Here is a 10453-nt window from a genome sequence, read left to right as displayed (position 1 = left end):
TGGGACTATCAGTCCCAGCAACACTCTGTAACAGTTCTAAATGTGTGTAGTGTTAAACAAACTTCTGGGTGTTAACCCTCTCATCGCACCGGATCCAGACAGATGGGTGTCTCCGTTTCAGCAGTTCTTAGTCCGTGTGGAGCCCCAACCACGCTGTCACGCTGTTCCGTTTTCTAACAACCAGGAGTCCTCAGTTACCTCCTCCACGGGTCTCCGCAGGTCTCCGGAACGATCACTTCTGCTGCTCCAGCACACTGTGATACGATGGCGGATCTTTGCTGCTTCACAAGGTAGGCCGCAACCCTGTGGGACACACACACACCCATAGAGTGCTGCTGGCAGGCCACGCGTCCCAGGAACAAGAGACCTAAGATGGCCGCTCCCAGCCCTTTTATATCCTCCCCACAATGCAGTTCAGTTGTCCTCTGGTCCTCGAGCATTGTGGGTAGGTCATAGTTAATGTCCAGAAGTAAACAATCAATCACTTCCATGTCACTTCTCAAAATAATGAAAAATAAACAGATTGCATCCTTATAATTAGCCACTAGATGGCGCTATGTCAACTTACTACCTTTACAACAATACATATGACTGGAAACAAAATTTGTCAGCGCTACATACTCCCCCAGCTTTAGATCTTTGGTCCCCAAAGATATGCAAGACCTTGTTCCTGCTACACATTTTGGCCTCTAAATGAGTGCACAGGACCGACAGAGGAGCCTCCCACCAATTCTCAGGTGTTGGGAAACTATTCTGTGTACCCACAACTGTCACCTTGGTATCAGATACAGATGTGTCAAGGGGTGAAACAGGGCTCTCCATTTCCAGATTGACAGAGGAGGAACTAGGCTCATCGACATTCCTTTTACTGGTAACCTTTGTTACCTCAGAACACTCGCCCAATGTATCATATGTCAGTCTTATGGGTGATTGAATGCTCCTCTTTCCTCTTTGTTCTTTTGGTGTATCCTCTATTTCTGGGTGAACACTGTTTTCTTCTATTACGGACCTTGTTTCTTCCAATACAGTGGGAGACGAACACTCTTCAGCCCTTTCAGACAATGATGGTATAAACTCTGGAGCTTCTGTCCTAAGGGCCTCACTATCCTCTCTGATTGTCGGGAATGAAACACTCCTTTCAGCTTCGGGTGTTTCAGATGACCACAACCAGCTGATGTCCATGTCTCTCTCCTCACTATTTTCAGTTGTTAAAGACCCAGACTGAGACCTAGTTACAGGCCGACGTGCAACATCTGATGTAGATGATAACTCCTCCTCGGGGATTATCCTGACTGCATCAGTGAGGGGCAAAAGGCGATTCCGATTCCAAGTCTTGACTGGTCCAGCACTTCCTTCTGGTCTAATTTCAAATACTGGAAGCCCTGGGAGCTGTTTACATACAATGCATGGCTGTGACCTCCAGCGATTTGCCAACTTGTGTTTCCCAGGAATACCCATATTTCTTAGTAGAACTCGGTCACCAGGTTGTAGATCTTGAACCCCTACTTTGAGGTCAAAGTTCCTCTTATTTCTATTCCCTCTGTTGTTTGACATAGTCCGAGCCTTCTCATTAACAATCTTCAGATTCTTACGCAGCCTATTTGTATATCCTCGATGAGAGTTCTCTGAGGTGTGGTCCAGAGAAGTTCCAAAAGCCAAATCCACTGGTAATCTAGCCTCTCACCCAAACATCAACCGATAAGGTGAATATCCTGTGACATCACTCTTGGTGCTATTATATGCATGTACTAAAGCAGTGATATGCTTACTCCAGTTGGGCTTTTTCTCAGAGGTCAGTGTCCCTAACATATTAAGAAGAGTTCTATTGAACCTCTCCGGCTGAGGTGATAAGGTGTAGTTCTAGACTTCTGAATTCCCAATAAATCCAACAACCTCCTGATGAGCGTACTCTCAAAGTCTCTTCCCTGTTCTGAGTGAATCCTCTGTGGTAAGCCATAATGGACGAAAAACTTCTCCACTAGCGTTTTTGCCACTGCCTTCTGATCTTTCGTGGAGAAGGCTTGAGCATACCTGGTAAAATGGTCTGTGACTACCAAGATATTTCCTTGCCCACTCAAGTCGGATTCTAAATACAGGAAATCTATGCAAACTAAATCCATGGGACCTTGGCTTGATAAATGACCCATCGGGGCGGCTCGTTGCGGCAAAGTCTTTCTCTGGATACACCTATGGCAGGAGTGACAGTAACTCTCCACTTCTTTCCTCATGTAAGGCCAATAGAATCTATCTCTTATCAGTTGAAGAGTTCTTTCTGCCCCCAGATGGCCATGACAATCATGCAGGGCAATTAACACTTTCTCCCCGTGTTTCTCTGGCAGAAACAGTTGCCACTTTTCCTCCAGATCTTCAGAGGGGCCCCTTCAGTAGACCACCCTTTGTTGCAACTGCAACCGACTCCACTCTTTATGTAACAACAGGGCTTCCCTCAGAGCACTTTTCAAAAGTAAATCGGGTTGCTGACTCTCCAAAGCTCCCAGTATCAAGCTGCATAGTGGATCTTCCTGTTGATCTCTCCTAAGGTCTTTCCTTGATAACTTAGGTAGACCTTCTCCTGCAATCTTAGAGACATTACAGTAGTACCTGGGCACCCCTGCTGTAGACACTCCAATCTCTTCAGCTCTGGCTCCACCTTTCTCCTGCTTTTCTACTCCTTCACGAAGAGCTCTTACCCCTTCGGGGGCAAGCTGAGTCCAATCCTCTTGGGAACTCAAAGGACTGTGGGGTCTTCTTGACAGCACATCTGCATCTCTGTTGCCCACTCTTGGTCTGTATTTCAACCTGAAGGAGAATGTTTAAAGAGCAGCCAACCACCTATGGCCTGTAGCATACAATTTTGCGGTGGTAAGCAAGTATGTGAGGGGGTTGTTATCTGTTTTGACTACAAATTCTGCACCATACAGGTAATCTCTCAACTTGTCTACTACGACCCACTTCAAGGCCAGAAACTCAAGTTTATGAGTAGGGTAGTTCTTCTCAGCAGGGGATAGGCTCCGGCTCACATAAGCAATGGGCCTTAATTGTCCATTATGATCTTGGTAGAGTACTCCGCCGAGCCCATCTCGGCTGGCATCCACGTGCAGTTCATAGGGTTTGGTAGGATCTGCATAAGCTAACACTGGTGCAGTGGTAAGGCTCCACTTCAATTGTCTGAATGTCTCCTCACATTGCGGAGTCCACTGATCCTGAATAGACTCCTTCTTCTTTCTGGACCCTTCTTTCCGCCTTGTAAGTTTCTCTGAATCCACATCAGCCTCTTCTTGATTTTTCAATAGTTCCGTGAGTGGGTGGGCTATCTTTGCAAACCCCTCTACAAACCTCCGATAGTAGGAGCAGAATCCCAGAAATGACCTGAGCTCAGTCACATTCGTGGGCTTGGGCCAAGAGGTAACAGCTTCCAACTTCTCAGGGTCAGTTGCTATCCCTTCTTCAGACACAATCTGCCCCAGATAGTTCACCAAAGATTATTATTATTATTATTATTATACAGGATTTATATAGCGCCGACAGTTTACGCAGCGCTTTACAACATTAGGGCAGACAGTACAAGTACAATACAATTCAATACAGGAGGAATCAGAGGGCCCTGCTCGTTAGAGCTTACAATCTAGGAGGGAGGGTCAAGTGATACAAAAGGGTAATAGCTGTGGGGGATGAGCTATTGGAGAAAATAGTGCAGTTGTTAGATGGAGGCAGGATAGGCTTTTCTGAAGAGGAAAGTTTTCAGGGATCGCCTAAAAGTGGATAAAGTTGGAGACAGTCTGACAGATTGGGGTAGGGAATTCCAGAGGATGGGCGAGGCTCGGGAGAAGTCCTGGAGGCGGATATGGGAGGAGGTGATGAGGGAGCTAGAGAGCAGGAGGTCTTGGGAGGAACGGAGATGGCGATTAGGTTGGTATTTTGAGACTAGGTTAGTGATGTAGCTGGGGGCAGAGTTGTGGATGGCTTTGTAGCTTATTGTTAGTATTTTGAATTTAATTCGTTGGGCGAGTGGTAGCCAACGGAGGGATTGGCAGAGAGGAGTAGCAGACACTGAGCGGTTTGTAAGGTGGATGAGTCTGGCAGCAGCATTCATGATGGACTGAAGGGGGGATAGTCTGTTTAAAGGTAAGCCAATGAGGAGTGAGTTGCAGTAGTCAAGGCGAGAGATAACCAGGGAGTGAATCAGGAGCTTTGTGGTTTCATTGGTTAGAAAGGGACGAAGTTTAGAGATGTTGCAGAGGTTGAGGCGGCAAGCTTTGGAAAGTGATTGGATGTGGGGCTGAAAGGAGAGTTCAGAATCCAGGATAACACCTAGTACCCTGACATGTGGGGACGGGTGGATGGTTTTGCCATTGCTTTTGACAGAGAAGTCGGGGAAGAGGAACGTGGGGGAGGAAATATTATAAGCTCGGTTTTGGACAAGTTGAGTTTGAGGAAGTGGTGTGACATCCATACAGATATGTCGGTTAGTAAGTTAGTGATGCGTGAGGAGACTGATGGAGTGAGTTGAGGGGTGGAGAGATAGATTTGTGTGTCATCAGCATAGAAATGATATTGAAAGCCGTGAGAAGCTATCAGCTGACCCAGGGAAGAGGTGTAGATTGAAAATAAAAGAGGTCCAAGAACAGAACCTTGGGGGACCCCGACAGAGAAGGGAAGAGGATTGGAGGAAGTAGAATTGTAAGTGACACTGAAGGTGCGTTGGGATAGGTAGGATGAGAGCCACTGAAGAGCACAGTCACGGAGACCGAGGGAGAAAAGTTTTTTGAGGAGGAGGGGGTGGTCAACCGTGTCAAAGGCAGCTGAAAGATCCAGAAGTAGGAGTACAGAATAGTGTCCATTGGTTTTTGCAGTTAGTAGGTCATTTATGAGTTTTAAAAGAGCAGTTTCTGTGGAGTGTTGAGGGCGAAATCCAGATTGAAGGGGATCAAGAAGGTTGTTTTTAATGAGGTGGTCACTCAGTTGGTTGTAAACCAGGCATTCAAGGAGTTTAGAGGAAAAGGGGAGCAAGGAGATTGGGCGTAGGTTGTTAAGATTGGTAGGGTCCAAGAACGGCTTTTTGAGTATGGGGGTGACCAGTGCATGTTTTAGAGCTTCGGGGAAGATGCCAGAGGTGAGGGAGAGATTGAAGATGTGGGTTAGAGAGTGTAGGATGGGGTCAGAGGGTGACCGTAGCATTTGAGAGGGAATAGGGTCCAGGGGACAGGTGGTTAGGTGGGCGATAGAAAGGAGTTTAGCAACTTCATCTGTAGTAGTAGATTTGAATAGGGGGAGTGTCAGTTGTATCTGTTGACACGGGGTCTTAGCTGGGGGAGATACCTGTAGAATAGAGATTTCACCACAGATTGTATCAATCTTGTTTTTGAAGTGATTAGCGATTTCCTGGGCAGTGAGTAAGTCAGTGGGTGGAGGCGGTGGAGGACAAAGTAGAGAGTTGAAGGTAGAGAAGAGTTTACGGGGATTGGATGAGAAAGTGTTAATAAGAGTTGTAAAATAGGTTTGCTTGGCAGTGTGGAGGAAAGAATAGTATATTTGGAGGGCAGATTTGTATTGGTTGAAGTCTTTGAGAGACTTAGTCTTGTGCCACAGACGCTCAAGAGCGCGACTACGTTTTTTGAGAATTTTAGTGTCATCTGTTTGCCAGGGTTGTAGGGGTCGAGGCCTGATTCTGCGTGTAGTGAGGATTGATAGAACTGACATTTCTCCATTGAAAGTTTCAAACCATCATCATGTAATCTCTTCAGGACCTTCTCCAGTCGCTCTTCATGCTCTTCAAGAGTTCGACCAAATACTATGATATCGTCTAAGTATATTAGGACCTCAATCAAGTTCATGTCGCCTACCATCTTTTCCATGAGTCGCTGGAAAGTTGCTCGGGCCCCAGACAAACCTTGTGGCATCCGGTTAAATTCATAGAACCCCACGGGGGTAATGAAGGAAGTCGTCTCCCTATCCTCAGGGCTCATGGGGATCTGGTAATAACCACACTTCAAGTCTAATACACTGAACCACTTCACCCCTGACAGGCTCTGTAGGGCATCTTCTATACGAGGGGTAGTGTATTGATCGGGAATGGTCCGTCGGTTCAGAGTCCTGTAGTCGATACACAGCTGTAACGACCCATTTTTCTTCCTCACTACCACTATCGGGGAGGAGTATGGACTCCTGGACTCCCTAGTAATCCCAGTCCTTTTCAACTCAGCCAGCTGTTCTCGAAGGTCCTCCAGATCTCCCAATGGGATCCTCCTAACCCTTTCTCGAAAAGGTTTGTCTTCCTCCAGCCGGATCTTGTGCTCTGCACTTTTGGCATACCCCACATCAAACTCACTCCTTGAGAAAGCCTCTCTCCATCTCATGAGCTGGGCTTTGGCCCTCTCCATCCAAACAGGCGTAAGGGAGGTGTTCTTCGGGTAGAAGTCTTCTATGGGAATCTCCCCTTCGGGTCCTCTTTTAACATCACTTGGCGAGACCGGGGTTTCTTGATTCGTCTGCCCGAGCAGCATTCTTGCTGGTACCTTCACAGGCAAAGCTGTCGTGTTCCGAACACTGACTGAGAATCTCCCTCTGCTTCTCTTAAGCGCCTTAGTTGATAACACTTTTGGGATTATCTCCAGACCCACACCTTCTTCTCGAGTGTCCGTCTCCAAGTCAATGAATTGACCAGGTTGTCTCCAACTCAACTTGACAGAGTCCCTCATGCATATCACTTCACCCGGTTGTAGCAGTTCTTCACCTCGGTCTAAATGCCAAACTTTTCCCACCCCTCCTGGTGGGGCCTTCTGTTCATGTACTATATCCTTGTACACTTGGGTTAGCATGGGGTGTACCTTCATGGCCGGGGCACTTTCCTTCTGTACAAGCAGTGTCAGGAGTCTTCTGACCAGATCAGTATTTGTCCCGATGATAAGGGAACTTCTGTGAGCTCCAGGGGGCCGAGGACACATTACTGCCAGGGTGTCGAAAGTCTCCGCTTTTCCAGCCACACTCGGGTCAAAGGTGAGTTTGATTGGGATATATCCCTCATAAGGTAAGTTCTGGGTACCCAGGCCCCATATCTCTAATTCCTCTAACTTTTGCAGCGGCAGATGTTTGAGATGCTTCACATAGAAATCTTTGTATAATAGAGTCACCTGGGCTCCAGTATCCAGAAGGGCTTTGGCATAGATTCCTTCCACCTGGATTGGGATGATCGGGGAGGGTCCTACTAGCTTGGGAGGAAATCCACAAGGCGAGGTTGGCTTACTCTGCTTATTAGTACATATTTTGATCCCTCGTTTCCATGGGCGGTTGCCCAACTTCGTCTACTCTCTTATCCTCGGAACTTGGCGGAGCTGTGTTTTGTTGGAGTTGGCGGCTGTTACAGGGCACCCAGTTAACTCCTTCACTGGGGCCCTTTGAAGTTTTCCGCCGGCTGTTGGCGTCTCACTGCTGCCCTTGGGCTTGGGCACACCCTCCTATGGTGTCCAGCCCCTCCACAGTTGAAACAGGGCCCAGATCTCCTCTCAAAGGTAGAGTTTGACACATTTTCGGTCAACAGAGCCATCATCTCCATTAACTGTGCCACCTGAGTCTTTAGGAGCTCGATCTGAGGATCATCATCCATTATACTAACAGTCCTGACTCCAACAGCTTGTTTCATCTCTTGAGTCTTTCCCTTCTTCCTTTCCAGGATAGCTTCTTCTTCTCTTACAATCCGAATCAGATCGGGGTACTTTAATATGCCTCCGTCTTGACGAGTTCTTAACTGGAGCGTGATGGGGTCCAAAGGCTGGGCACCTTTTAAAACTTGTTTGGCTCAAATTTCATCCACCTCACGAGGATCTAACCCCTTCTTTAACAAAATCTGGTGGATGACCTTGTCCAAGCGTCTCATATATTCTGATAATTTCTCTCCTGTTTCTTGATAGGTGTGTTCTAGTTGATAAATTAGATCGGAAACTTTTTCAGTACGTCCGAACACATCTTGCAGGATATCTAAGTAGTCTTGGGCTACACAATTCTCTTTGCTGAGCTTCAGATTTCGAATAGCCTCAGAAGCAGGCCCTTTCAAACTCTCGGTAATCCGCTGTTTTTTATGCGTTTCAGGGATGTCCCACTCATCCAAAGCTTGTGTGGCCTGTTCCAGCCACTCTTCAAAGGTGTCTTCTTCTTTTTGGGTACAGGCCGTCGGCCCGAGAAAATTCACAGTTTTCGGTATGTTGGGTTCCCTTTTTGACATTGGGACACAAAGTCACCCAGGGCTGTGAAGAGTTCTGGCTCAATTGCTGCCAGGGCTGACTGTGATGGAACCTTGACTTCTCCTCTCATCTGTGGGAGGGTGCTAAGATTCTCCTCTTCTTCCCCTGGGTGGGTCAGATAAAATTTGGTCTTATCAGCAAGTTCAACACTTGTACCCTTGAAATTTTCCTAAACTCCCTTCCTCCATTCTAATAATGCATAAGTGCGGAATGTCTCATGATTGGGTCTGACTGCGACTACCTTGGCTCTTTGTTCTGGGGACAGCGTTTTTACCATTCGGTTAATGTGTTCTTTCTCCCAGAGACCTCCCCAGAGTTCCATGTCCACGCTCGCTTCTGAGCGGGTGCCTTCTGCCTCACACCACTGTGCCACTGTGGCGGGATCCATTCTATGGTTCTTAGGGGGGCGCTGGACTTCAGAGTGACAGTGATTCCGGACGAGCCCCCACATGTAGCAATAACTCACGGTGGAGCTGCCAAATTATTATTGGGCCTGTCCTCTGGTCTTTTCACCCCTCTTAACTCGTTCAATCCCCTTGACACAACTGTAGTGCAGTGTTGTAATGACACTAATGCCAACTTTAGCCCACAATATACACTTATACATATATTTACCTCTACCTGATTGCTTGTAGCTCCACCTGCAGGAGAAATAACAACACTGCACACCGACTTCTGTAATAACCAAAATAACTTCTTTTTTACTGAAATGATATATGTATATAAAAGTTATTACAATGGCTACACTATCACACCAACGTAGTGTAACAGTATAGTGAATACTTATGACAGTCTTTGTAATATATACAAATATACCTAAATATATATATATACTAGGGATCTCCCCTTGCTTTAAACCGTAAAGTCACTATCCTTTATAACTAGATGCAGGGCCCTGCAATAAAAAACAGTCCTGACGTCTTGAATCTTCGCCAGCTATGAATCAGTAATTGTAATCCACAGAGGGTTCTTCTTGAGTGTTGCGCAATGCAAAGTGATACACAAAGGCAATTATAATCCAGCAAATTGATTAAATGTTCTTATTTAAGACAGACATCCAGTATCAGTTCTTGGATATTGAAGTCTGTGTAAATGTAATGTTTTCAAACTCAAGGGTTCCGTGGGACTATCAGTCCCAGCAACACTCTGTAACAGTTCTAAATGTGTGTAGTGTTAAACAAACTTCTGGGTGTTAACCCTCTCACCGCACCGGATCCAGACAGATGGGTGTCTCCGTTTCAGCAGTTCTCAGTCCGTGTGGAGCCCCAACCACGCTGTCATGCTGTTCCGTTTTCTAACAACCAGCAGTCCTCAGTTACCTCCTCCACGGTTCTCCAGAACGATCACTTCTGCTGCTCCAGCACACTGTGATATGATGGCGGATCAATACGTGTATCACGCTGTGATACGATGGCAGGAACAAGAGACCTAAGATGGCCGCTCCCAGCCCATTTATATCCTCCCCACAATGCAGTTCAGTTGTCCTCTGGTCCTTGAGCATTGTGGGTAGGTCATAGTTAATGTCCAGAAGTAAACAATCAATCACTTCCATGTCACTTCTCAAAATAATGAAAAATAAACAGATTGCATCCTTATAATTAGCCACTAGATGGCGCTATGTCAACTTATTACCTTTACAACAATACATATGACTAGAAACAAAATTTGTCAGCGCTACATATGTATACACACACACACTAGACTGTGTATATATAAAATTTATATTATATTATATATATATTTATTTATTCGGAGCCCTGTGTCCGGTAGAGATGTGAACCACATAAACAAGTCACAAGACTAACAACATAAAGTAGACCTGAAGGGTGTCCTGGTCTGCTGGACGGTATGCCAAGAGAAGGGGGGCAAAACACTTGGTTAGTGAGGTAATTATTTGAGCTGATAACATACTACTGGGCAAGCTTGCTGAAGGCTTGTAACGTTTCTGCTTGCGGATTCGGAATGTATCGTGCAAAGCAAGCGGAATTTCCACCTGCCCATTAACTTGATGACATGGTCTGGTACCCTGTGTTGTGATGCTGCTCCGATCCGGAAGGAATATCCAGATTATCAGCCGGGTCAAGGCCTAAGTTAAGCGAGAGGATCCTAATGTGTCTGGTCAACTGGCTACCACTCAGAGGGTTGGTAAGGAAAGGTAGCAATGGGATAGACTCCGACAGGTCAGGCAGATGAGATAATCACTGGTCTAGAATGGC

The sequence above is a fragment of the Aquarana catesbeiana genome, linkage group LG06, assembly GCF_042186555.1.
Source record: "Aquarana catesbeiana isolate 2022-GZ linkage group LG06, ASM4218655v1, whole genome shotgun sequence".
Lineage (NCBI taxonomy): Eukaryota > Metazoa > Chordata > Amphibia > Anura > Ranidae > Aquarana > Aquarana catesbeiana.
This window is presented reverse-complemented; position numbering follows the sequence as displayed.